This window comes from Chelonoidis abingdonii, chromosome 15 (genome assembly GCF_003597395.2).
Source record: "Chelonoidis abingdonii isolate Lonesome George chromosome 15, CheloAbing_2.0, whole genome shotgun sequence".
Classification (NCBI taxonomy): domain Eukaryota; kingdom Metazoa; phylum Chordata; order Testudines; family Testudinidae; genus Chelonoidis; species Chelonoidis abingdonii.
Genome location: NC_133783.1, coordinates 42,649,626 through 42,676,566, shown reverse-complemented (window position 1 = coordinate 42,676,566; position 26,941 = coordinate 42,649,626).

The following is a 26,941-nucleotide window of genomic DNA, read 5'->3' as shown; positions in this document are numbered from 1 at the left end:
AGTCAATGGACACTCTTCTGGCACAGCCATGGCTTCTGCATGCCTGCCTGGCTGCCACAGCCTCCTGTCTAGTAACCTGCAGCCTGCCCGGGAGATTTAAAAGGGCAGGGGCTCCTGGCTGCCGCTACTGCGCAGTGAGTGGTGGCCGGGGGCTCCTGGGCCTTTTTAAATCACCTGGGCATTGCACTCTTGCCCCCCCACCCCATGGCAGGCCTGTCACGTACAAATGTTCCAGACCTTCAGAGTGTAAGTAATTTCACACTGGACCGCAGTTAATCCCCACACAGAGTAAAATAGGAACAGCAAAAGCACTAAAGTTGTACCCCAGTTCAGTGTCATTTGGTTGATTTAAAAAGCATCAGATCTGAACCAACATAAATAGGGCCTTACCAATTCAGGCTGTGAAAAATGGATTGTGGACAGTGAATCTGATCTCCCTCGAAAAGCTGGCTATTGTAGGAGGGTCGCCAGTATTGCCACCTGATTCTTGTGCAGCTGCTGGCAGCAGTGCTGCCTTCAGAGCTGGACAGCCAAGAGCAGTGGCAGCACCCAGCTCTGAGGGCAGCACTGCCACAGCAGAAGCGCGAAGTGGGGTGGCATGGTTATGGGAGACATCACTTTGGGGGGGGGGCAGGGCGAGCCATATAGGTGGGCACTGGAGTTGGGGGGCACTGTGGTCGCCCCACCTGCCACACACATACAGCCAGCCCAGGGCCTCTTTAACCTCTGAGCACTGGGAAGAAGTAGGGTTGGGGGCGCCTTGGCTAGGGCTCCTCTTGTTCACTGGGCTCTAGTTGGTAGTCCTGGTCAGGCTGTGGAGGGATGAGACTTCTTCTTCCTCTGCATGGGCCTCTTCTGAGGCTGGGTCTGACCCACCTGCGGCAGTGGCACAGACGTAAGGGTGGCAATACCATGCCACGTCGCTCTCACTTCTGCACTGCTGCTGATGGTGAGGTGGGCTTCGTGACCAGCAGTTGCCACTCTTTAGCTGCTCATCTCTGAAGGTGCGGCAATACCGTGACCCCCCCTCCCCCAATAGCTTAGTGACTCCTCCTACAACCCCTTTTTGAGTCAGGACCCCCACAGTTACAACACCATGAAATTTCAGATTTAAATATCTGAAACTGTGAAATTTAAGATTTTTAAAATTCTATGACCATGAAATTTACCAAAATGGACTATGAATTTGATAGGGCCCTAAACTTAATACTGCTTTTGAACCTGTAGTGTAGCTCCCGTTAGAACAGGAAGTAGTATTTTTGTGGGGAGTTTCAGTAATTGTATGAAAGTGAATGTAAGAAGGAAAAAAAAAGGAAAATTAAACTTTAAAAAATGCAGCGGGCCTGATCCTTAACTTCAGTGGAGCTATGCCAGTTTATATGAGCTGATGATCTGGACAATATTGACATATTTTTGGAAGCACCTTGAAACAGATTTAGAATCTGTGAATAACTTCAGCAAGTGATTGACGAGAGGCTCAGTTCTTCCAGAGTTCTCAACTGTTTGGTCTTAATATCAGTTGAGGAACTTCCGCACCTCACAGAATCAGGCTCTAAGTCTCCAGTTCACACATCTTGCAATGCTTGACTCTTGGAAATATGCTGGTACCATCATCTGTAACTTCCTGATCAGATTGTTCTTATGATAAAAGTTCCTAATGCTAATCTGACTTGCCTAGGAGAAGGAAACACTTTTAATACTTTTAGTGCTAAAGACTTGACTTGGGAAGCATTTCTGATAAATACTGGAACTTAGCAGTAGGATTGAGAGATACTAGCAAGTAAAAAGGTATCAACGGAAAATCTCTTGCAGAGCTTACATAAAGAAACAAATGAGAACAGCTTTCATATTAAACATGTCTGGAAATAGATAACTATTTTATAATAGCTGTTCCGTTGCTCCAGATATATCAAGGTCAGCACCTTGGAGTCTCTTGCTTACAACATTTATTTCCAACAGTATGTCATGCCACAACACTAAGCCACACAGAAATTTGAAGTTATGTATGTTTCTGGTGATTCCATTTCCCTCTGCCACTGTTCTCCCATGAACGGTTCCTGTCATAGGATTATCCTCCATAATGGCAACTATGGCATCATCTATCTTCCCAATTTTGTGTTTGATAAGCTTTATCACCTCCACTCAATTTTTCCATCGCATGGCACTCAGTGGTTTCAGTGTCAGAGAGGATGTTCCCAGATGTTGCTTCAAAATTTGACATCCTCTAGAGCACTTGCTGCTCCATGTAGAGAAGCCCTAAGTCTTTTCCACCTTTAGTTTCTGTCATTGTATGAAAATGCTAGTGGATATTTCGGAATGAAATATGCATCTGCACATTCATGCAGGGTCTTCATTTCTCCAGGCAAAAACTCAAAACTACAGGTTTTCTGATTTTTTTTAGAACTGGATGTCCTTGTATTTGTCCTTTTTACAAGGTGCCACCGGCCAAAGAGAAAACTGAGGTAAAAACAGAAATGTATTGTAATTCAATAAAACATCTATATTTGAAGAACTGTGAAAATAATCTAAGTGGTTAACATTGTGTATAAGGTGTATTACGTGTTCTATTCAATGAGTGCTGAAATAATGAGTCTAGATGACTGCGGAAACAGAATAGGTTGGTGCATGAAAGAGATTGTATAAACTTGTGTGCAAAGAGTATGGCTCTTCACCTTGTTACCTAAGCTAGTCAACAGTTTTGTAAAAAATAAAAAAGTAATCTCTCTCGCTGACTTTTAGACTCACTCACTCACTCACACTCTCTCCCTCTCCCTCTCCCTCTACCTGTGACAGGATACTGTCAGAGTTGACAGCCCAAAGTCTAATCCTCTTCTAACAAATGCTTTTTTTAAAGTGTCGCTTGGATACTTAGACATTGTGGTGATGAACGTGGTATAAAAATATGAACAGTCCCCATCTTCCACTAAATGGGGGCTGTATCAGTGTTAGAACTGCAGTCCTGGGTTATCAATCCAAGGTGAAGATTATTGTGTGTTTATGGGTGGTCATACAGGGTCTGAGCCAAAGCCCACTTAGGAAAATGGAAAGGTTCCCACTGACTTCAATGGGCTATAGCTCAGACTCACATATTGTAAGTCATGTCACTTCTCCACACTCCTTTCCCTGCCTCTTCTGTTCTTTTGAACTAGCAAAGTACTGACAATGATGACCTTGAGACTCGAGATGTTCATAAGCATGTGGTCCTAGCCAAGGATCTTCATGAGGACATGGCTCAGCTTTTGTAAGCCTGTTGGTATCTTGTGTAGAAATGGTCCTGTGGGTGTGACTTCACTCCAGAAGTTTATTACTAAATGTTCTCAAACAATATTTTTGTTGTTTTTATCTGCACTACGTGCTTCTCATCTAGGCATTGGGTGCTTATTAGATGGTATCATACAATGCTTTCCTTTGCTCCTAATGTTTATCGCTCATGTTTTCACAGATCTCTGGTCCCTTAGTTTTGTTTGCCATAGGAGAAGGCATTCGTCTCCTTTTGAAAATATATTTCCTCATTCATGATTCTATAGGATGACTAGAAGAGCACTCAGGATTTGAATCAGGATAAAACTAGTGTCTGGACCATTTTGAGAGTTCATAATTGAAGACTTATTTCTAGTGAGTTGTTTTAAATCAATCATTTTCTTGTCATTTTTTGCCTTTGTGTAGAGAACTGTATTTTCTTGGTTTCCGTGTAGTTCTCTTACTACACCAGGTGCATTTTAATCTGTTTCTCAGAAGGGTAGTACACATTTTAATTCCTTCCTTCCTTCCTTCACATTCATACTGGGATGTAGTTACAAATTGCTGTATTTTAGAAAGAAACTTAGTACAAACAACAATCCTTCATCATCGCAGTAAATGACTAGGTAATTTATTTATTTTGAATATCTTTAAATCATATTGATTTGTAGGCTATCGCTAAATGCTGAGGTTTTTGTTGTGTTCCTAAATTTCTTAAGTTGAAATGTTCAAATTCCGGTGTTCTAATATAAAACTTGTGGGATAAGTGTTTAAATTTATCTAGTATCCATTGTTTTGGATATCACTAACTTTCCTAACAAATTTATCATTTTACATATTTCTTTATTAACAACTTACATTTATTTTTTTCTCAACCGGATTACTCACCCTGAGAACTTGTAGCTGTTTTTTAAAAAAAATCCTTAACCTTAAAATCCTCCCCTACAGACTTCATCTGTATTGATTGTTCCATCATTTCCTGCCTCATCCTACTTTTTCCCCAAACTATTTCCCCTTTTAATAAATCCCATCTTCACTTCCTTTCATTTCTTTACTAGTGTTTGAATTTCATTCCCCATTATCTCTCTGTTCATCTTTGTGTCTTTCTTTGCCTTTCTAGTCCTAAACCCTGCCCATAATATATCTGATATATTTGCCTGTGCTACAAAGCCAAGCTTCTTTCCAGCTATTAGAATACTACTGATTTGAGCAAGCAATGAGTGCTGTCTGCATCCAAAATTCCAAGCATCTGGACAAATTTAAAATGTTTCTGTTTCTTTAAATCTAGATTTACATTTTGAACATCTGTTTGTACAGAGCAAAAGGATAAATCTAGCTCTTGTGATGACCGTGCATATTGTCACTTAAAATATTAAATTGTTACTGAGCAACATGGATTTCTCTGATGCTCTTTCATTTTGGTAATCTTGTACGATTGAGCCGGTTTATGAATTGTCACTGAGTGCAAGGTCATGGTAAAACAGCTTTCGTACTGCAGAAGAAAAGACTGTGTATAACCATGCTAAAATTAGGTTTGCTTTTCCTGTTAAATATCACGGATCAGTTTAAGTGGATTTCATTACCATTTGGTTTGCAATTGTAAAAATCTCATTAATTTTAAGTCAAACTACCTAGCTTGCTGTTTCAAATTACTTTTAAATTACACATGTGCTGATCAGTCTTGAAAAGCTAAATTTAAAACCTGAACTAGGGCACATCTCAAGACCACAGCTACCAGGGCCGGCTCTAGGCACCAGCAAACCAAGCACATGCGTGGGGCGGCACATTTTCAAGGGCAGCATTCTGGCCATCTTTTTTTTTTTTTTTTTTTTTTTGCTTCCGGTGGCAAAAACCTAGAGCCGGCCCTGGCAGCAGCAGCATGTCTGCGTGGGGGGTGCCCTGGGGCTGCTGCGGTTCGCTCCGCAGCGGATCAGTGCCACACCTTGTGGCCGGGCCGGGCAGGCTCCGAGTGGGGGACGCTTGAGCTGGGGAATGCCCCAAGGGTGCACGGAGCCTCCGGCAGGTGCTGCAGTGTGGCTGCCACCCAGCGCTGCAGCCAGGGCTGGGCAAAGTGGCCCAAGCTGCCCAGGGACTGCGGCAGGACAGCCAGAAGCAGAAGCAGCAGCAGCAGCAGTGGAGCCATAGAGTGCAGGGTGCTGCTGTGCAGGGCCCACATCCCGCTCTCCAGGGCTCCGCTCCCCCTGGGGCTCCTCAGCCCCCTACTGGGACGGTTCCCCAGCTCCTCAGCCCTCCCGGGTCCCGGCCGGTCCCCTAGTTCTGCCCTCCTGCATCCCGACCGGTCCTGGAGGGACCCTGGGCCGAGGCACAGCCCGGGAGCCACGCTGCTTACCCTGACCCTGCCAGCGCTGGACCAGTTAGAGGCGAGGGGAGAATGGGCAGAGTCAGCACTGGTGGGTGGGAGCCCAGGGCTGGGGCAGCAGGGGGTGTGGGTAGGGTGGAAAGTCCAGCGCTGGGGCCTCAGGGTCTGCAGGTGTGGGGGGAGAGAGAGAGAACCCAGTGCTGGGGTGGCAGGGGGTGCGGGTGTCGGGGGGGAGAGAGAGCCCAGGGTTGGGGCGGCTATTTTCAGCATATTTATACACTTCTTTGGGTAGATAGATAGATAGAGGGGGTGGATGGGGATAGATAGATAAAGGGGTGGATGGGGAGAGAGAGAGAACCCAGTGCTGGGGTGGCAGGGGGTGCGGGTGTCGGGGNGCAGTCAAAATTTTTTTTGCTTGGGGCGGCAAAAAACCTAGAGCCGGCCCTGACAGGTACTAAGCTATCTCTTACTGGCCGAACCCCCATAGGATGTGTTGGGGTGTGGATTCTTGGTAACTTAAAATCTCTCTGGAAGAGAGCATGTGAAGGTGGGAACTTAACATACTTTAAAAGGCTCCAGCCCTGTGTAGAAGGAGGTGGTAGTGGCTCTACCTCATCCCTGCTCACTGTTTTTGGGCCTTCTAGCACATATGCATGCTTTCTGCCACGCTTTTCCAAGAAGTATATCTTGTACCTCTTGGTATAGTTTTTAAATAATTTTAAGGGGCCAATTCTTCAAATTTTTTCATACTGGAACTTCCTAACATAAAATATTAGGATGCAAAATATTCATAATCTACTGTAGCTGCAGAAGTAGTAGTTATCAAGGCACACGTGCATTTTACTACAATGAGACTGAGTCTATTAACTTATTTAAACAGCCTAATTTATCTGTGTCACAAAAATAAAATACAGATGCTTAAAAATGCATTGTCAACATTTGTAAGTAGCATGTATGTAACTAATTTAAAGTGCTGTAGCTATCCTAATTTCTATAGTATTGGATATAACACGGTTCAGGAATATAGTCGAGGCTGGTTCTAGATTGGAAGACCACCATGTTTTAACTCTGTCAGGACATTTACTTGTTGCTGTCAGGATCTCTTATCCCAGTACATATTACAATGTAGATGTGACTTTAAATGTCAGCATTAAATTAAGAATTTATGCAAAGATGAAAGAGCATAAATGGCAGGTTATTGTGGTTAATATTTGAATCAGCTTTCCAGGAGAGGACCTACTTCCATTGCATTACATGAAGTTTATTTTTTTAGTTAGAAGAAGTAGTATATAACTTTTTATCAAAGCTCGATGCTGATGTGACTGATTTTTTTGTAACATCTTTAATGTTCAAGGAGACTGTCATGCTCCTTCCATCTTCTTTCTCCTCTCATCCTGATTTCCTTGATATGAAATGATGTAATATGCAAGAAGCCTCCGTTATTCAACCCTCAGTCTACTTCACTTTTACTTCATTGAGTGTTTGGGGCAGGAAAACTCAGAGCTCAGTTGGATCATGCTTAGATAATGCATGTGTATATGTTGTGTTTTGTCCCCATTGCACTGATAAGACATAGAAATTGCCATACTGTGTCAGATCAGATCAGTGATCCATCCAGTCCAGCCTGTATTACCAGATCCTTCAGAGGAAGTTGCAAGAAAACTTGGGAGTGAACATTTATGAAATAGCCTGTCCATGGGGAAAGCAGAACTCCATCAGTTTATGCCTTGAAGCTTGAAGGTTTATGCCCCTCCACATTTTTAAAATCCTATCTAATGTAACAGTGCATAACCATGGCCACAGATATATTAGGACAGGATGTTAGCATTAACTATTCTTGAACTACTACACTTCCTCTCTGCAGCTAGCATTGTGGAGAAGAGGATTGGTTAAAGCAATGTTGTTGGCCCTTGTGACTGTTACAGGTTGGTGTAAATTAGAGTTGACCTTAGGCTGTTCTAGCTCAGCACAGGGAGGAGGGCAAACACAGAGTAACATCAGGATCAGAGCAATGGAAGGGAGAGTTTTACACCACGTCTGTGCACCATCCCCTGAATTACACTCTGTTCTTTTGGCCATACTTGAGGATCTAAAGTACATTGTTCTCTTCATTCCATTAAAAAGAAAAGACTTCTAGGCTCATTACAGACAGAATTGAATCATAGGGGAAAATATAAAAAATGAAAGGAGCAAATGCATCACTGATGTTAACTGAGGGTGTTAAACTTTTTCTAGAAAGGCTACAGAAAAATAACTTTGTATTACAAATTATAGATGATGAAAGAATGTAGAAAAAATGAACTGGGTTCTTCAGTTTTCAGTTCTTTCAAATGGATCCTTGTAAACAATAGTTTACCGATCTAATATGTGAATCGAATCACATGTGAACGTTATGCCTTGTACATAATTAAAGTATTAAATGCTTTTTTGAAAACCACTTCAAGCTATCTAAATGCGGTTTATTTTTTAGAAGAAATAAACATTTGACAGGGTTTAAGTTTCAAATGACTAAAATTGAAGCTTTCTAGTCCCAGGGCCAAGAAGGTTGTGGACTCAAATGACAAACTGGGACTTGAATTCATACCTAATTTTGACAATCCAGTGGAGCAGTATGTAGTTGGGATTCTTACAGCCAGAAATGTCATCCTTTGGATAAAATGTTAATCTAAGATCCCTTCTGTTCCTTGCTGGTGGCTGTCTTGATGTAAATTGAGACTATGTGGTGTGTTCAGAAAGAGAGAATAGCCCTAGTGGCTTGGCCAGCATTCTCTTTCTGTCTGTGAGGTGTTGTCTGTCTGTCAGCTATTGCTGGGTGCTTAACGTCTTCTGTCTGCATACATTGCAGTACTATTGCTTAAATAATAAATACAATATGGAAAGCACTTTCAGATGTCTGCAGTATGAAAGGTGCTCTATCAAACTATATTTTACTCTGAGTACTTTCATTTAATTTTGATTAGACTTTCACTTAGAGGTAAGTTGCCTATGGAATGTTGATTTGAAATGCAATCATGAGGAAGAATATGTTTATATTAGCCAATTCAGTTTGAATAAATTGGGTTGTCATACGTAATAGAACAAAGGTAATTTGATTGCTGAATAAGTTGGGAGAAGTTGCTGGAAGAGCTGATGTTGCATACTATGTACTAGAAGGCTTCTGAGCTTCTTTGAATGAAGGGCACTCGTGCTTTGCTTTATGAAGAGTCAGATTGTCCTTGGCCCTGTGCATAAAGGCAAGGCATGAAGAGTCAGTGTGTGTTTGGGAGCACCACTCACCCCAAAGAGTAGGAGAGGAGATGAAGTAATAATCCCACTTCTTCTCCTGCTGGGAGAGAAACATGCTGCACCGCCTGGACAGGAGAGCCAGGGCACAGAGCCTCCTCTGCTTCCTTTGTTGGACAGTCTCCTTCTGACCCCGGCTCTTCTGCACCTGAGCAGGGAACAGGTTGCTCTCATCCCCCTGCATTTCTGGGGAGCAGAGGTGAGATGTGCAGGGAGGAGGTACTGGCGGTTGCTGTTGGCAGATCTATGTCTCATTGTCTAGGATCTGATGGAGCAGTGTTGGGTATCAATTGCAGGATTATTTCCTGTTTGTTCATATCCTTCCCCTGCACATCTCCCACCCTCTAGGTCTACCTCTCCCCTCTGCCCTGTTTTCCCTTGCGCTCTCCTGGCTTTCAGCCACTGCATCCCACCTGTGTGACAGGAGAGATTATGATTTTAGGATGAGGTTATGCTCCATTTCTTGTTTACACTGAAGCCCTTTACATGAAGTATCAGACACCAACAGGAAGTTGTTCTAAAAAAGAAAAGTTTTAGTTTTGTAATGTGGATTGGAGGTAATGGTTTCATAAACTCTTAGTTTTCTCGATTTGTTGCTTTTCTTCCCCATCGTCCCGCCCTTCAGTATTAATGCCAATATTTACCTAGGCTGCAAAGTTAATTTTCTGCACTGCTATTCACCCATTTTTGTTTGTAATAAACACGGATATTACATGCTTGCTCAACTTCTTGGTTAACATTCTTAATATTCCTGTTTTGGTATTTTATTTAGCAGATCCACTTTTATATTACTTGGCTTCTTTCTCTTGCTAATGGTACATTTGTCAGTGATTGGATCAATCCATATTAGACTTTATTTATTCTCTTATTAAGCTGTCTTTCTCTAGCTGCCAGTAACTCAGACATACTGTTGGGTATTTCCCAGAGTATACGGACTGTTCCTGATATTGATCAGCTGGGGACTCAATTCCTCATTTTGCAGCCTTTCATGTTTAATTATAAAAGATATGAATAGTTCTTAATGAATGATGGTGATCTGATCCCATGAATGATACGAATAGAAGAAGGAGCATTGTACCACTAGGCCTGGTCTACACTACGTGTTTAAACCGAATTTAGCAGCGTTAAACCAATTTAACCCTGCACCCGTCCACACAACAAGGCCCTTTATATCGATATAAAGGGCTCTTTAAACTGGTTTCTGTACTCCTCCCTGACAAGAGGAGTAGCGCTGAAATCGGTATTGCCATGTCGGATTAGGGTTAGTGTGGCCGCAAATCGACGGTATTGGCCTCTGGGGTATCCCACAAGTGCACCATAGTGACGCATCTGAACAATCTGAACTCGATGCACTGGCCAGTAGACAGGAAAGCCCCGGCGAACTTTGAATTTTCATTTCCTGTTTGCCCCAGCAGAGCTCTGATCAGCGATGAGTGGCATGCACGTCCCAAATCCAAAAAGAGCTCCAGCATGGGACCGATAACGAGAGATACTGGATTCTGATCGCCCTATCCAGAGCTCCGTTACACAAACGAAATGACAAGCATTTGAAAAATCTCCAGGCTTGATAGACAGAGCCACAGCAGGGATCAGCACAGTGCCGCGTGCAAGCTGTAACGGAATAGCCAAAGAATGAACATGACGCTCAATGGAGGGAGGGGGGAGGGGACGACGGACTCCAGCTATCCACCGTCCCTGCAGTTCTCCAAAAAGTTGTATCTTGGCTGAGCTCCCAATGCCTGTGGGTCAAAAACATTGCCGCGGTGGTTCAAGGGTATATCTGTCAACACCCCCTCCCGCCATGAAAGAAGGGGAAACAAATATTTTTTGCCATTTTTCAATGTCACCTGTATGATCTACTGCATGCTGCTGGTAGAGCGCTGGGTGCTGCGGCGCTGACCAGCAGCATCCCCTCCCCTTCCTTTCTGATGGCATGACAAAGAGTGGGCAAACACGGTTATCATCCCGTGAGTGGCTCCTGGGCTGGCCTCGTGTGAGGTCGGCCGGGGGTGCCTGAGGTAAAAATGGAATGACTCCGGCCATTCCTGGCACGACGTACAAATGCTTGTTAAACCGTCCTCTATCATAGCAACTGGAGGCTGGCTCTATCATCCCCCTCCTCCTTTCATTCTAAGAAAAATTCCTTACTCCGGACTATAATAGCATGCTGGAGAGGCTGCCACACACGTCACTTTTATCTCCTAAAAGTCAGTGTTTCTATTCCTGCATCTTTATTACTTCATCACACAATAAGGGACACGCATGTAGCCGCAGGAGGGTGGGAAGGAGGGAAGGCAACGGTGGGTTGTTGTAGGGGCACCCCTAAAATGGCATGAGCACATCATTTCTGCAGGATCTCTGGGGCTCTACACGGAGCAGCTGTGCTCTCTGGCTTCTCTAATAGAACTTGCCCCATATCCTGGCAGGACTACTCTATTTTTAGACAAAACAGAAAGAAGGGAATGACCCGGGGAGTCTTCTCATTTTGTCCATGCGCCCCGGCCGACTTCAGTGAGGCCAGCCAGGCACACCCATGACAGCAGCAGATGGACAAACTAGATTGATACCGTCATCACCAATTTCAGCATGGCAGATGTTGCAGTGGGATGATAACCGTCTCTGCTACCTTGCAAAGAGCAACTGAATGTGCTCTGTGTAGCACTGCAGTCCCGCAGCTCTTCAGCAAGCATCCAGTGCACTACGGTGATGGCTGACCAAAAGGCAAAACCAGGCTCATGTTGCCCTGCCTATGGCGTCTCCGGACCAATCCAGAGGAAAAGGGTTGCAAAATGATTGTCTGCCATTGCATTCACGGAGGAAGGAGATTGAGTGCCGACCATTTAACCCAGAATCACACCGGCGCACACTGTTTTGCCCCATCATGCATGGTATTCAAACCCAGAATTCCAATGGCAGGGGACTGTGGGGAACTATGGATACTGACGTGCTAGCTCCCCACAGTGCAATGCTCCAGAAATCGACGCTAGCCTCAGTACATGGTCGCACACCACCGAATTAATGTGCTTAGTGTGGCCGCGTGCACTCGACTTCATACAATCTGTTTTACAAAACTGGTTTATGTAAAATTGGATTAATCCCATAGTGTAGACATACTCCTAGTTACAGAATGATAGGTAGAGGCCTGACATAGTTTTTGTTTAGTCATGCTTATGGCTTTAAATAAAGCCTGAATTACTCTACACAGCAGATGCACTAGAGTATGTTCAAAAAATGTCTGCTGCTAGTTGCAGAATATCTGGCCGTGACCTGATATTCGAATGGATGTGTACCACTAAAACTGCTATTGAGTTGCATGCTATCCTGGCAGCATTGAAAGAATGCTAGTACTCCAATATTCTTGATGCCAATAATATTGGCCTAGCTGTTTACGCCTGCGAAGTGTTTTACAAACGTTAAGAGCCTGATCCTGCAAATCCTGCATAGATCAGCTGCTGATTAGTGATTACTCACTAAAGTTGTTAAGTAAATATCCCCATTTAAACAACGGGAGAAACTGAGCCTCAAAGAGGTAAAGTGCCAGTTCCAAAGGTCCCCCATCCACTGAGAAAGTGTTAGAAGCCAGATTGGTACTGAGACATTCCTGGCTCCCACTGCTGCGGCCAGACCATTCTGCTTCTCTCTGTGGGGCAACAAAGAAATCACTCTTGCATGTGTGGGAGAAATACAACAGTTGAAATGACCAATCTCTTCTGAGAAATGTGTGTTGTGTTCTTAATATATCAGTATATTACTTTTCTTCACTGGAGGCAGATCTGGCTACTATTGAAATCAAGGGGAGTTTTGCTGCTGACTTCAGTGGGAGGAGGTTCAGATCCTAGAACTCTTTTTCTGCACGCAGTTTCATTAGGTATTATTACACAACACCACTGAATTAACGTATAAATGAAAAACTTATTCAAACTGCTTATTTTTTTGTGCCATAATCAGACTGGAAAACTGATTATGGGGTTATTTTCAGACTATATTATATAACGGAAACTGAGGCAGAGAGGGAAAGTGACTTGTGCAAGTCTAGGCTAGCGGCAGAGCTGGGACTAGAACCCAGGTCTTTGCAGTTCTAGTCTAGTGCTCTCTCCAGTGGGCTTCTGAGGTTGCTATTATTTCTATTGTAGTTGTGTCCAAAGGTCTCATTCAGGATTGGAGCCTCATTATACAGGCAGTATAGATATAAAATAAGAACAGTTCTTGCCCTAAATAGTGACAAGATACAGCAATGGTGTGCAGAACTCAGCCTGGGGCACGAGGAGGAAGGGTGAAGATAAGTGTGATGGTAATTTAAAATATTCAGACAAGAAAGATTAATGTATGCTTCTTGGATCTGTGCTGGGAAATACGGGACATATTCACAGAGTGGGGGCACTGCAGCTGAAACAATTTAAAACAGCACTGGTGTGGTTGCAGGTGAGACTGCAGCTGTTGTCAAACTGAATCACCATGGCTAATGTGGACAAATTGAACCATTAATTCTTGAACTGGTTCTCTCCAACCAGTTCATCTTTCTATTGCTGACAATGATTATTAGAAAGGACAGGAGAGAGGAAAATATGGGGCAACAAGCAAGGGCTATTTATTTATATGATAGGGAAAAACAGAGCTAAATTAAAAACCAAAATTAGAACATACACAAGAATTAAATAAGTAGGAGATGAGGCATTGTAAGTTAAATGTGTGAATAAAAATAATGAACAAAATTAGGAAAGGTTGTTCTAAAATTGTAAGAAAATATACTTGGGTTGTATCCTTTCCCATTCATTGGTGTCTAGATTGTCTACTACTTTATATATTAAGCTCTTAGTAGCAGAATCCTATTGTTTGTGGCTGTGTAACACATAGGGTGATTTTGGATGCCATATACCATTGGCCTAAATTTCCAACATGCTGTGCACCTTGAGCTACCACAGTTGTTCAGCACCTCTGAAAATCAGACCACAACTCTCACGAGTTTAAAATATTGTGCCAGTTCTGACAACGGATGGGTACATGAAATGTGTACAGTGTCCCTCATGTTTTTTTCTAGTGTAATGTAAAGTGTTCTTATATTCTGCGATCTAAGGTCAGCTTACTTGGGACTCTAGAGGTATGTCTACACTGCAATTAAAAACCCATGGCTGGCCCGTGCCAGCTGACTCGGGCTGGAGCTGCGGGGCTTTTTAATTGCAGTGTGGACTGGAAGCCTACACTGCTATTAAACAGCCCTGCAGCACAAGCCCCATGAGCCCAAGTCAGCTGGCATGGGCAAGCTGCAGGTGTCTCACTGCAGTGTAGACAAATCTTCAAGGAACAGAACAGTATTCTGAATCTAGAATGGGAGTTTCATGAAGGTTATATTTAGGTATTGCAGAATAAATATTTTACTTTAAGACTATTGCAACCCCTCTTTCAGAGGTCTTGATAATCTTTTTCATAAGAAATGGGGGGAAATGTTACATATGATATCCTTGCACATGTGTATCCATCAGTTTCAAATCCTCAACATTAAACTTTTTAAAAAATGTATGTTCTTTCATTGTGTTTGGGGGATTCTGGGTCAACCGGTAGTATTTATTTGTGTTTCCATAGTGCCTAGGAGCCCTGGAGCTGGAGCCAGGACCCCACTGTGCTAGATGGTGTAAAAACACAGAATAAAAAGCTGCCCTGCCTGAAAGAAGTTTACAATCCAAGTATAAGACTAGGGAACAGGTGAATACAGACAGACAGGCAGTGGAATATAAGAAAACAATGAGACAGTATTGGTCAGCGTGATAGACAGTAGTCTCAGTACTCCAGCAGCCCAGCTGTTCACAATTGTTTTTGTAGGCATCATAGAAAAGGAGAGTTATAAGGACAATAACGACGTAGCTTTGTAGATGTTCTAGGGAGCTTCTCCCAAGCGTCAGGGGCAGCATGGAAGAAAGCACAAAGATGCTTGTATGAAAACTTAGAAGAGGGTGAATAGAGGCTGGCATATTGGGCCAGTCAGAGTCAGGACTACTTGATGGTGAATGAGAGCCATGAAGATTCATGAAAGTGAAGACAAGCAGCTATGTTTGATGTGATAGAGAAGCGGGAGCCAGTGGTGGGATGCAAACAGAGGATAACATGGTCAAAGCGATGGACTAGGATCAGAATCTTTGCAGCAGCATCCTGAATGGATGCGAATTGCGAATGGGGCAAGCTAGCATTTGTCAAGGCAAGCAAGAAGGATGTTGCAGTAATCAAAATGGTGAGAGCCTGGATGTAAGTTTTAGCTGTGTGGATGGATAGGAAAGGCTGTATCTTAGAGGTGTGATGCAGAAAGAATGTGCAAGATGTAGACATTGCCCAGATGTGAGGACCTACAGAGTGGTCCAAGCTGAAGATGACACCTACCTTATGAGCCTGAGTGATGTGCAGGATAGTGGTGTTGGCCACAGTGATTGAGAAAGGAGATAGTGGGGAGGGCTTGGGAGAAGACTTAGAGCTCTGTTTTTGCCATGAGCTGGAGCTGACTGCTAGATACACACACAAGGAGATATCAGAGAAACAGGCAGAGATTTTAGTTTGGTCTGTCTGAGAGCAAAGAGCTGGAGGGAGCAAGATATGAAGGGGTTATTGAGGGCTGTGATCTTTTCAGAGATGGTGTGTGAGTGATACAGAGATAGCAAGGGCCAGGGGTGGAAGGAGTAGAAGGATGGGTTTGGTGAGCAGCAGGTGGACAAGTGGTGGGGTGGGTGCGTGGGTGGTTGGTTGGTTTTTTTAAGCAGAGTTTGAAAAGTGCTTTGAACATACAATTGCAGACAAAGGCGGATTAGGAGTTTGTGGGGCCTTGGCCAGAGCAAGTGGGGACCCCTCCCTAACCCCTTCAGACACAAACTCCTGCCCCCGGTGCTTCTGGCGGAGAGTGGGGTCAGGGTGCAGGGACTTGTGCTGCATCACCCACTCAGTGCTCTTGCTGGGGAGTGGTGTCAGGGTACAGGGACTTCCCCTGCTCCCCAGCTGGAGTGCCGGGCGGGGCAAACCCCCAACCCCACTTCCTGGCTGGAGCACTGGGCAGGCGGAGTGGGGGAAGTCCCCACTCCCCGGCTGGAGCACCAGGAGGGCAGAGCAGGGGACGCTGCCGTGCCCCGACCCTGCTCCCTGGCAGGAGCGCCGGGCTGGTTGGGCACGCCTATTTTTCCGGGGACCCCCAGTTGGCCCAGTGGCTAATCCACCACTGACTGCAGGTACTCATGATTGCAGTTGATCAGCTTCTGAATTAGGCGTGTAGCCAGCTATGATGATATAGAGGTTACAGCTGCTACTACACTGCCTCAGTAGAGGCTCAGAATACAGCAGATAACTACAGGAGAGAAATTTTCCACCCTGAAAACAAATACAAGTTAGTGAATGCTTTCCTGTAGAAAGCCTTAGGGAATCACTCCTACCACGAATATATTTCAGCAGAGTGTCCAACTGTGGTAATAATCTACCAGGTGTTCCAATAAAAATAATTGTAAAAGTAAATTTAATGGGGTTTTATGGTAAATGTAATTGTAGAAAGTTTTCCTATTTCAACACAATAGTCCAGATGCTTCCCCCAGAATACAGTACACCTGCATAACTGCTTACATGCTTATGGTTGCCGGCAGAATTTGGCATTAAAAGTGCATAGTCGTCAAAACTAGAGCTGGTTGGAAATTTTTCAGTGAAACTCTGCTATGGGCGAAAATGCCTATTCAAAGATGCCAAAATGTTTTGCAATAACAGCTTGGGTTTGATGTAGGGGTTTCAGGATAAGGTGAGAGCCAGAAAGACCTGGGATCCCTGGCTCTAATTGAGGCTCAGCTCCCAGCTCTGCAGCAGGGAGCCTGGAAGCTCTGAGAACCCTGGCTTGAGCACTTACGGGCTTGTCTTCAGTGGGACTACTCACATGATGAAAGTTAAGCAGGCCTTTAAGTGTTGACAACATAAACTAGAGTAAAAATAGAACAATGTCAAATGAGCATTTTGGTGGCAGAAGTGTAGGCCCTGGTGCTTTATAATTTAAAAACACAATATTTCAAAAGCATCAGCTGGTAACCAGCTCTCATTGGCTACCACATTGTATCAAAGGGATAAATATGGAGGCACTTCTGTCCTCAAATGATAACTTAAAGAGAACCTTTTTTTTAGTACGACAGCTCAAAGAGAAGACAACCTGCTACAAGACAATGGCACCTAAAAATGTGGTCTGTAGACCACTTGTAGTTCATAAAAGCTTCCGAGTAGTTTGGAGATTAAAACATTTTGAGAACCTTGCAGTAGAGAATTGGATGTTAGGAGGGAAAGGATTATTCTTTTCAGAAGTGGTGCTATTATTTATGCAATACTCTAATTAAATCCAAATTAATAAAGAGAACTTAACATATACATTCTTGTATAAGGAAAGATGCTTTGAGATGTAATTTGGTAATTAAAAACACACCCACCCACCTCCCACCCAAAAAAAGCATGCTAGAAACACCATGGTAACATCTTTGCAGTTGAAGGGAAGTCCTTGTGCATTTTCATAATGTTCCTTTCTAGCAATGGAAAATAAATGCATAATACACTGAACTAATGTATGCAAACTTGCTTGGCATGCCAGCAAAATTGTAGTTGTGTTACTGTTAATGCTCTGCAGATGAGATGACATAAATGAAGAGAAAAATAAAGCTGGAGTGAAATAATTTTAAAAATAATTGACTTTTTTCTTCTGTATCATGCCCTGAGATTCTCCCAATCAGTGTAGTTCTGTTGAATAGCTGTATTATTAGAAACTGATGGTTTAATAAGATATTTTAAAAACAAAAATTGGCTGATTGAGTTTTATAGAAAAAGAGAATTTGTATTTTGACAATATTTTTAAACCACAGGTGCTAAAACCACATTTGTAGATGCTTGCTAACTGCTCGGGCTCTGACAGCAAGGATGACAAATAACCGCTGTTTGATGCCCTGCAGCTTTCTCTTAATATAGCCTTTGACACTGAAGCCATTCATACGGTCTGGTTCAGGAGGTTGACAACAATCTTTAACTTTGCATAGAAACTAGAATTCGCCTCTCGGCCAGAAGCAGAAAAAGCTTAAGAAAAATGACTGTTCAGCATCCATTTGCTCCATTTTTGTCGACAGCAGGGCAGATGTGGGAAGATGCTTTCTATCGTACAAAAAGCAGGTGGTGGTACAAGCCTCTCCAGCTGCCTGGTTTTGCAGTCCTATTTTATCTTCACTTGTGATTCCATGGAAATTGACTGTTTTTAACAAACAAATGAGTTGAAGGGGTGGCGGGGGCGATATGATCTGGAAGTATTTTTTTCCAAGGTTCTTTGTAGTAGTATACTTTTTGAAATGAGACGATTTAATTGTTGTTTTGGCCCTGCCAATGCTGATGAATCAAACACAGTGCCATAGAAATATAGTTCTTATATCCAAGGTAACGATAATATCTTATTTTTTTTAAATGAAATTAGTAGTGTGAATATAAGTATCTTTGTTGCCAGGGAACTGGACTTTAGAGGCATTCTAAAAATATGGAGGAAAATAGTTACTAGAACAATGCAATAAAGTAAAAAAATAAATAATACATGCTGTAACAGATATGACAATATCCTGGACGAACTGGAATGAAATTAAACAGTTTAGTATCTTTGGGGTCCATTGTGTTGAAAATGCAAATGTTTTTGTCTGTACTAATGTTGGATTGTATAGAACTTTTGTTAGAAGGAATGTAGGATTTAATGCAATCTCTGGGAGATATTAGGAACGTCAAAGGATTTGTTTGGGACCATACACATAAAGTGGATTTTCTACGAAATACTTGTGGTTCAGGGGAATACAAATGACTCACGTCAAATCCGTCCTTTTGAAACTGCATTTTGCACAGAGGCCTGTTCTCTGGCTGATTTAGCTATTCGCAGTCTCTTCAAAGCGCCAAACTGGATAAATGAGTGATACTTTTACTCATGAGGGCTCTTGTTCAGAGCAGAGGGTGTGATAAACTTGAAACCCCAGGAAAACCCTTGAGTGGAGGTTCAAGGACTTCTCCTCCTCCTGCTAGAGCCCAGGTTGCAGTTGGGGTGATTTCAGGTAAGCTTATTCAGAATAAAATGTGCTTGCTTATAAAGAGCTGTGTGATAACTTAAATCTTTGGCAATTACATTGTAAACTGTCTCTGAGGAGAGAAGCGAAGCAGGCCGCCTGAGGCAGACTGTCCTTTGCTGAGAATAACACAGTGAGGGCAGGGAACTGTTCAGCCTGGAAATATCCTGGTCAGAATGTAAATAGAAACGTCTCCATCCAAGAGAGGCAATGTGCAAGGAGCTGGAAGCCTAGAGTGGGTGCCCTTGCTGGACCATAGCGGGGAATACAGATGCAATTGACCTGAACTGTGACACATGCGCAATTAGAAGTGAATGTTTCAAAATACTTGCTGAGAAATGTTTAATGAGCTTATTTGGGTTGGTTAAGTAAATGCATTACTATAGCTTTTTCAATAATGGTTATGTAAAGGCATTAGGTAGTAGGGTCTATTATCTTTGTGTGCTGCATACGAGGAAGGAGGAGTTCCACCTTAAAGTCTCAGGTTTCCTCCTTCTCCCCATACATTAGAATGGGATTTCAAGAGGTGAGTAAGAGGAGCAGCAGCAGGCTGGCTCCTTTGCATGGGTAGTTGTACTCACCGGTTGGCCTCCTGTTTCCTATCACTGGCTGGACTGAGGACCAACTGCAGAATTAAGGGTTTGTTTGCACACAGGGTGATCCTTGGTGCAGAAGGGAGAAGTGGGAGACAGGTAAAGGAGGAAAATATGATTAGCTTGCAAGTGAAAAAGCCTTGCCCATATTAAGTGCTCTTCAATCAGAAAGACCTTTGCGTTGCCTTACAACTGCTTTTACTACTTTAGTGAATCTACTAACTTATGAATAATACTACATACTGCTATGTGCCAGTAGAGGGTGCCCTTTCTTTTAACTCCTATCACAGCCCCTTCTTGCTTAACCATTTCATTCTGTTCTTAAAGTCGGTGTGATAAATTCCAAGGCTAGAAGGGACCATTATGATCATTTAGGCTTTTTCTACACTGCGCTTTGATCGTTAAACTTTTGTCGTTAAAACTTTTACGCTAAGGGGTGTGAAAAAACCACGCTCCCGAATGACAAAAGTTTTAATGGTGAAAAGCACCGGTGTGGTCAGCGCTTTGTCCATGGGAGCCACTCTCTCTGTCGGTGAAGCGGCCGCCACTCATTGGATGTAGTTGTATTTGATTGCCAGGAGATCTATCCCAGTGACACAAAGCAGGTGCGCTGCTTATCTTACAGGGGCACGGCTGCGGTGACACAGCCACACTGTTGTAAAGTGCACAGTGTAGACTTCAGTTAAGTTCTTTAGTTAAGAATTCCCCAGGCAACCCATAAGGCTTAACCTTTTTTGACTATTTTTAAGTGTTTTAAAATTGATTTTAGGTCCCTATGGTGATGTGTAAATACTTGCAGTGTGTGTTCATTCTTTGACTAGAAGTTTAGTTTTGAATCCACAAGATTTGAAGGACTTTTCTTAAATTACAACTCAACTGCTAGTTTTCAACATATGACAAAGTGTTTAACCAGGACTGGACCTGGGACCAACATAATCAGACATAAGATGTGCACTAAAATGTTTTGTTTTTTGTTTCTCCTTGTTTCTGGTTTTGTGAAGGATGGGATGAGGTCATATTGGGGTAGGTAAAGTGAAACTCATTGCTGAGGCACATGGACAGCAGTTGATGGGGAGGCAGTTGCTTTATTTAAGAAGTTGCAGCACCTTTTCCTTTTATATTCTTGATTTGTTTCTTGTTTTTGACTAATTAGATTAGAAACCCTTTGGGCAAGGATTATCTATTTATGCAGTTCCCCAAACTTGTTTGAGGTCAGTAGGTGCTATTAACATGCAAATAAAAATGATCTTCATACTGGAATGCTCTGTATTGCCCAGGTAGTCTGAATTTGTGAAACTGTGTTCAGGAATTTGATTTCAAATCAATTTAAGATTAACATGTACTGTGGTACTGCCCCAATATGGATGAAATTATTAATCCTTTCTAGGTTTCTGATGAACTCTTTTTGGCAATTGGAATGAGTCTGTGTAACCCAAGTCCCTTTTGGATTTGGTGTATTTGTTTTTGGCAGTGCCAGAGTGGGGAATTAGCCTGGATGCACACATTTACAAAACCTAAACAGAGTAGAAATGTTTACCTGAATTAAAATCAAACAAAACCACACACTTTTACCCTGTATTTTGCAAACATAGGATCATTGTGCTGGTGTCTGAGCACCTGAAAATGAAGTTCACTAGAAATGGAATCTAAATGCAGATGACATTGACTTGACTATTTTCATAGTCCAAACAACACATTTAGAGAAAGTAAATAAGAGATTGCATGAAGAGGCAGTGTTGAAATCTGAGTGAGGTTTAGGTGAGGATTTGCTGTTCTCTTTGGGTATGTCTTCGCTGCAGCTGGGAGCAAGCCTGACTCAAACTCAAGCTAGCATGCTAAAAATGGCACTGTGCATGTTACGGCTCTGGCAGAGACTCAGGCTAGCCACCTGAGCTCAGACCGGGCAGGGGGATGGGGATGTGGGTGGGGTTTGAGCTTGAGAGCCGGAGCTGCATCATCTGCACTGCTATTTTTAGTGTGCTAGCTCAAGCAGAACTAGTGCATGCATATGTATCTACCTGGGCTGGGAGGTATATTCCCAGCTGCATTGTAGACATACCCTGTGATGGCCTCTTGAATGGCAGAAGTCTCATGAGCTTTCTGCTATCCAGAGTCAAATTTCACAGGAATATCTGTTTTCACATTTCAGCTGAACTGGACATAGAGAATAGGTCACTTGGTTCTGGATCTCACCTAAAACGAAAACCATAAAAGCAGGTTATAATCCAGCGATTTGAGTCTGAACATTTCTCTCCTCCCTTCCCTTCTCCCACCCTTCCAAATTTGTATGAAAGGGAATGATTTGGTCCATCTCTAAGGTAAAGTGAAAGTAAGATTTAAAAATATGATTTAACCTGACATTCCCTTTGAAGATTGACTGTACGAATTCCTGAGGATATATTAAGGATTCATAACATGCAAAGAAAATTAAGCCTCTCAATACAATGTTAGACCTGCTTTTACCTTTATTTAATTGCTAATATCCCCCTCTTAAATCCGCTGGGCCCACATGTACTTTAATTGGTCTTGGTGATGCACAGTACAGTGCCAAGATCTTAATTTACTGATGTTTTTAAAATAAACAAACAAACAAATCCTCCAGAACTCTTCTTTTGTTGTTCAGATTTAATTCTGTAATACTTTCTAAAATCCTGTACACGTATCCTGGCATTCTTCAAAAATCCTGACTGAATGAAGGGACATTATTTAATACCTTGTCACGTGTACCAAATTTTTTTTATTGGAAGCAGAGCAGAGCTTAAGATGACACTAGCCAGCTGCCGTTTGAATAACGGTCTGTGCTTTTGATATTTTTTTTTGTTACAATATTTTTTCTCTCAGATATTTTAGTACTTTTCAAACAAAGCTCAAAATGTACCTTTTGTACCAGATTTTAACTGGCTGTTAAATAAATTAAAAAAAAGGGGTGGGGAGGGACAGAACAAAATACCCAAACTATTCTACTCACTTGCTCAAAAGGAAAAACGTTACATTTTCTGTCTTGCAGAATATGATGTAAATATCAGAGAAATTTGTTTTATTTTAATACAGTAACTGTAACTAAAAAGCTGAAATTTTGCCAACCGTTACCTTCAGATTTTCTTTGTCATATGAACAAGAAATCGCTGCCACTGTGAGATAACTATTAGCACATTTAAATGGCAATAACTGTGCAAGTGGAATTGCACATGGTGAAAATGAGGCAGAGAAACTGTATCAAGGAAAGAGTGTTGACTGAAATTAGCAAGTTTATTGAAATTCCTTACTTTTACCTTTTAAATTGTGGGTGCAAAAATTAAAGCTGCCTCGGATACAAACTCAGGTTACTATCTCAGTGATCTTGGCAACATTAAGAGGTCATAATTTTGCATGGATGAGGTTGTGCTTGATTGGCTTTCCTTTCGGTTATACACAAAGATGCTTTCCTTCAGTGTCAGGCAGACATGCCTTCTTTCCACCTTTTGTGTTGTCAACTGAAATGTTTATTATAGATATCTTAAAGAAATACTAGTTATCTTATTTTTGTTCTTTTTATGGTATGTCAGTATAATGCTGGAACCTATCTTCCTTCACATTTCTGCTGTTAGATTTTGTTTTATTTCTCTACGAAACAGCGTGTGCCCTCACGTTATTAGCTGCTGATATTAGTAGGCTTTCTTCTGTAGTATGTCCATTTCCTTTGGGTTATCCCGCTTGCTTACTGTGAGCATTCTGAATATATTTTTGTCTTATATCTAACAAGACAACAGGCTTTTAGGCATCATAAGTATCAATATCAGTGTGGGAGGCCAGCATTAAGCCAATTGTACCACTCATTTCTGTTGATTTTAACTTTCCATTGATTACTTAATTTTGGAGGTAATTTAAGATTTTGTTCATTACTTAATTGTGGAGGCTTTATTTGGTTATGTCCATACTGGACCATATTACTGTTGCAAGGTGATCAGTTGCATGAATATATGGAGATATACCTATCTCATAGAACTGGAAGGGACCCTGAAAGGTCATCAAGTCCAGCCCCCTGCCTTCACTAGCAGGACCAAGTACTGATTTTGCCCCAGATCCCTAAATGGCCCCCTCAAGGATTGAACTCACAGCCCTGGGTTTAGCAGGCCAATGCTCAAACTACTGAGCAATCCCTCCCTGAGGTCCCTTCCAACCCTAATATTAAAAGAGGAAGTTATCTAGTCCAGCCCCCTGCTCAAAGCAGGACCAATCCCCAGACAGATTTTTACCCAGTTGTCTAAATGGCCCCTTAAGGATTGAACTCACAACAGTTCAATGCATTCACACAGCAATGCTATTACAAGGGTATAGCTACTCCATGGTGCACCCCCTCTGCAGCTAGCTGAGCATGGTGCTGAGGGATTCCCTGCCTCATCCAAGGTGGGTCTCTTTGGTTTTCCAGATACTGATCTGTGTAAGAATGGTCTACTCTCTTTGTTCATAGGTGCACACATTTACATTTAACTGTTTTTAAATGCAAATTGTTTGCTTGTGCTGAGCTTATCGAGCAATCCAGATCACTCTATATCAATGACTTGTCCTCTTCCTTATTTACCATTCCCCAAGAAGGTAATTGAAGAAGGAAATTCCCTGTTAACTATTTCCTCGTCAATTTTTCTGATCAGATCCCTGTAAAGAGAGAGAGCTGTAATAAACACCCAGAGTGATATATTTCATAGTTTCTCTTATGTTAAAAAAAACTGTTAAGTGCATAAAGTTTTCCTTTTCTGTCTTCTTTGGCTGTGGCTCCTTCTTATTAAAATTTTGAAAACAATAAGTTCACCATAACTTTATGCAGTTGTGTTCAGATTTTCAGATCAGAATTGGAGATATTTTCTTAAAAATAACATGGAAACTTATTTGAAAAGAAAGACGAACACATAGGTAAACCAAAGGAACTGAATAATAACAACAGTGCATTGGTTTTCAGCATGAAACTCAGGTTTGAGTTCTAAATTAATGCTTTTGTGGTTTTTGTAAGCGCACAGGAAAGGACACATCTATGTTGTATCAAGGTACCATAGCTGACAGTGTTTACAGAACTTATAGAATGGTGGCACTGCCTAATCCATGCTGCTATTTGATAGCTGCCCACTGACAACCTTGTTTTTGGTACAGCATTATGGTCTCTTGGTTTCCCATCTTTATTTTTGAAAGACGTCTTGCTGTTTTAGTTTGAGATGTAAAAACTGATCTGATTGCTTGGGGAGAAATTGTTAGTCAGTGATCCTTTCAGAATGAGTGTAGAATATTGTCCTAAACATTTCGGAAATTCATTGAGCAATCAGGGTTATTCTCCAGATGTCTATTCTATGAGAATTTATGTAGAATTTATTGAACCATCTATTAAACCTTCCACTGTCAATTTGTTTAATAGATATTGTCCCTTGCAGAGCACAGTGTGGGTTGTTAATGACAATTGTATCACTCTGATGTCTATTTAAAAAGAAAGAAAGAGAGAGGTTTCTATCTTAGGTGACTAGGTCACCTATTCCTGTTTTATACTCTTCCCCCCTCGCCTTCCCGCATGTATGTCAGAATTGCTGTTTCTCCAACATGTGACACAAGTGGTAAATCCAGTAGAGCCCCAAGATCATTACTGTATACACACATCCCTTGTAAACCAATATTTACATAAAGCATGCTGACGCCAATTTTGGGAGATTGAGTAGGATGCTTTCTCAGCTGTTGCAATTTGCACATGAGATGGAAGATGTTTTGATTAAAAAAGTTGGCTGCTTTTTTTTCTTTTATTCCTATGTGTCAAAATCAAAGCAATGTTCTACAGGCATTTTGCCATCTCCCTCTTTTGTTCAGTTTTAAAGATTTTTTTCAAGGTTAAGAATTTAGGCTTCCTTCCCCCATGTGGGAGAATTCAAGAGATGAAACAGATAAATAATACATGTCAAGGAAAATTGCTTTTTCAGACACAAATATTCCTGACCTGCATATTTTTGATAGTGCTTATCCTTTAGTGAATATATGTAATTTCACCCAATGTTTTATTCCTAGAAATCAATGAGTATCCAGCATAAATCCTGTTGGGTTTAATTTGAACTTCAGTATTTCCTGATTAAGAGCATTGGCCCCTTTTAGAAACTAGATCACAGGTATCTGAACTGAATGTTCATAATAAGCCTGACAATCCAAGGATTCTGATCTTCCACTGGAAAAAGATAATAATTGGAGATCCCTCCTAGCCCTCCCCACTGCTGATAAAATTTCAAGGCTCTACATTTAAAAATGAACATGTCCCTCTAGATTTACTACTGTTTCTCAGATTAGCAGGCCTTTTAACTTACTTTTAATTATAATGACTCTCATTTATATAGAGCCTTTCATCAGAAGATTCCCAAGATACTCTGCAAACTCAGTCTGATTATATAAGTAATCAAAAATCTGTGTTAATGCAATGTTTAGGTTTCACAATTAAGTCAGGAAATGTGAAAGTTAAGGATGAGCCCAACTCTTGCCTGCTTTTGTGTATATTTTGGAACAGTCTGGTGTGATCCCATAGTATTTTACAAGTCTCGTACAATGCGTTTTTAAACAACCTTACTTACATATGTGTGAGAAAAGTAATCTCTTATCACATAGATTTTTGTCCAGATTGTCAAAGTTAGGCGTGCACCAAATCTATATGCATTAATATTCAGATAGTGCTTGCAAATCAGATCGTAAATGGAAGTGTATTTTTGTATTCTTCCTGATAGCAGAAAGAACTTAACTAAAGAACTGAAACTTAAAAATTCATCTTTGGGCAGGAACCAGTCATAGAAAATTTCAGGCCAAAGGGTGACTATTCTTAAAAGTCCCAAGCATGTGAAAACTGTGTGTTAAAATGGAAACTATTTTACAACCCAAAATGCTGCCAGGTGGTCGCATTCATTTAAAAAAAAAAAAAGAGAAACTGACCATAATTTAATGCAAAGGTTGAGAAATCAAGGCCAATAACATTAAAATTGGTCTTGAAACTCTACCACATTGCACATCTTGTACGTTTAATGACATACATTAATAATCAGCGTTACAGTAAAATTTATACTTGAAATCAGGACTAGGGAATGCTACATGTGTGGACTTTCAGGATGTACATATATTAAAATTCAGAATATGCAGCCACCTCTGGACTGAAATATTTTAACAATACACTACAACGCTAGGCCAGCTTGACAGGTGAAAAATACTGTATTTTGTTGCAGAAGTTTTAAATAATGCAAACTGACAGTTAGCCTGGAGCCCCCTAATCTGCAAACAGTGCCATGGGGTTTTTTAATAGCCGCATATCATAAATTGCTCAGTTTTACATGCCATCTGGAAGATAAAATAGTGCCCACTTGCCACCATTCTGGGATATTTGATTCAATACTGAATATGTGGTGGTATGTACTCAATTTTGAGTTCCGTTTCCAGCAGCACTGCGA